This window comes from Diadema setosum, chromosome 22, assembly GCF_964275005.1.
Source record: "Diadema setosum chromosome 22, eeDiaSeto1, whole genome shotgun sequence".
NCBI classification, from domain to species: domain Eukaryota; kingdom Metazoa; phylum Echinodermata; class Echinoidea; order Diadematoida; family Diadematidae; genus Diadema; species Diadema setosum.
In genome coordinates, this window is record NC_092706.1 from 18,402,367 (window position 1) to 18,404,973 (window position 2,607).

Genomic DNA, 2,607 nt, shown 5'->3' on the forward strand with positions numbered 1-2,607 from the left:
CTTTCTGTGTAAAAAGCAGTAAGATGAACACATTATTAGTTCATTACATCATTGCACAATTGTTCATTGTTCAATTTATATTTAAAAAAGACAAAAGAAAAAAAATATTTGCTGTTGTTGTTATAACTTTTGTTGCAGCGTAAACGGGCCCTCGCCTCGGTCTACATCGCAAATCCTGCATTGACTTCATCCCATGGCTGGATGGCATCCACAGTTCCATTAACTCTGGGTCGCTGCGGTTACAGAGCTTTCCATCAACAAGGTCTAGACTACATACAATTAACAATTAACTTAGATTCTTAATTAAATTACAATTAAATTTAACCATCTCATCTGGCTAGTCTCCAACGATTTGATTAGTATGACCAAGCGTTGTGGGACCAGACGCGTACATGGAGTCACTTTGAAGGGGAAATCCAACGATTTAGCAGGTTAATTCTCACACCGTTTTCAGAGTACATGTTTGTTGTCTAGTAGTATATGAGGAGTTTGTATCAAGTCTTTGAGGTAAAGGGTGCATATTCTATGTAAAATAGGTAAGTTTTCACGCGTGAACTTTAGTGTCCGGAAACACAACCCCCCCCCCCCCCCATCATACATCATGGCATCTGATTTATACATAGGGGCCTAAATCGTTACAGGTAAAATACAGAGTAGATATTTAACGGTTACAGCTCGTTATTCCGAAGGTTCGTTACTCCGATGGCTCTTTATTCCTAAGATTCGTTATTCTGAATTTTTCGGATTAACGAACATCTAGGTACAGGGAATTTGCGTGTTTCGGATTAACGACCCTTCGGAACAACGAACCTTCGGAATAGCGAACCTTCGGAATAACGAACAGCACCCGATATAACTTTAGACATGTGCCATCGTGTGTCAAACTCCACCTGATTACAACAGGGCTGCCAACATTGGAAACTAGTTGCGCTGATGAGAGCGAGACTCCCCGAATACATTGTATATAGGTCAATGCTGTAATTTTGGAGTCAAAATGAGTGAGATCAATAGAAATGCATTGGCATGGGTCAGTACTCATCTCAGCCTACTGAATCTTGGCATTATTTTGAACACCTGCCAGGCTCTTCATCTACACACAAGAAAAAAATTTCAGTGTGTAATTCAATCTACTGCACATCAATGGTACTTCTCGTGAGTTCTAACAATACTATTTTTGCCTACAAAACCATCCTGGCCTCACAAGTCTTCCTTACAATGACTCTAATCAACATGTCAGGTGATGTACAATTAAATCCTGGTCCCCATCAACCCAAGTATTCTTGCGGCGTGTGCTCCAGAGCAGCTAGATGGAACCAAGACTGCATCGTATGTGACCATTGTGAAATATGGATGCATAGGACGTGTATAGGTATGAATGAGGACATGTTTCGCATCCTCTCCAATCATCAATCATATTCCTGGTGTTGTGATAACTGTGGCCTCCAAAATTTTGCTTCCAGCCTTTTTCTTTTATCAAAGTCCTTTGAAGACAGTAACAGATTTTCTTCCTTATCTGATGAGAGTGAACACACATCACAGTCAAGCATTAGCAGTAATGAGTCGACCGACTCCTCCGACTCGTTCTTTATCGGTAACCCACTCCATACTTCATCGCCAGTGTTTAATCAACCAAGTAGTCCCCTGTCCAACCAATATCATGGAAGACCTGGGCATGCTGGAAAAGGGAATACCAACTCCTCTAAGAAATTAAAAGTTATGATTTTAAATTGTCAGAGTGTAGTTAATAAGTCATGTACTTTACATGACAGCCTGATTACTCACAAACCACACATTATCATCATGACTGAAACCTGGTTAACACCTAGTACCAACACAAGTGAGTTTCTTCCCGCCGACTACACTGCTTACAGAAAAGACAGGAGAGCGGGGAAAGGTGGTGGAGTCTTGATTGCGGTCAGAAACGACCTAATCGCCATCGAAATTGAAGAGCTGGATGTAGATGCTGAAATCCTCTGGATAAAACTAGAAATGTCGCTACAGCGACTGGTTATACCCCCGCCAAACAACATTTCATAAGCTTTGGTCAAAACAACATTTCATAAGCTTTGGTCAAAAAACTGAGGAAGTAGTTAAATCCGCAAGATCTTTCCTTGATCTTCTGCCATTAATATGCCGTTACCATGGCAACGTACTTTCGGGTACTGTCGAAAAATGCGTCTTGCACATCTACAACCAAAGGCACACATCTGTACCAAGTTTCATGGAAATTGGGCAAAAACTGAGGAAGTAGTTTGCAACACAAAATTTTCCATCATTTTGGCTCATAATATGTGAGCTGTTACCATGGCAACATACTTTTTGTCACTGTCAAGAAATGTGTCATGCTGACCTATATCCTAAGACAAACATTCAATATGAATTCCATGAGAATTGGAAGAACACTGATGAAGCAGTTTTGCCATGAAGCATTTTGCCCTATATTTTACCAATAACATGCTGTTACCATGGCAACGCACTTTTTGCCACTGCGGAAATATGTGTCTTGCACATTAACATATTCAGATGAACATCTGTACCTAATTTCATAAAAATTGATCAAAAACTGTGGGAGGAGTTCGCGACGCAAGATTTGTACCCATTTTTGCC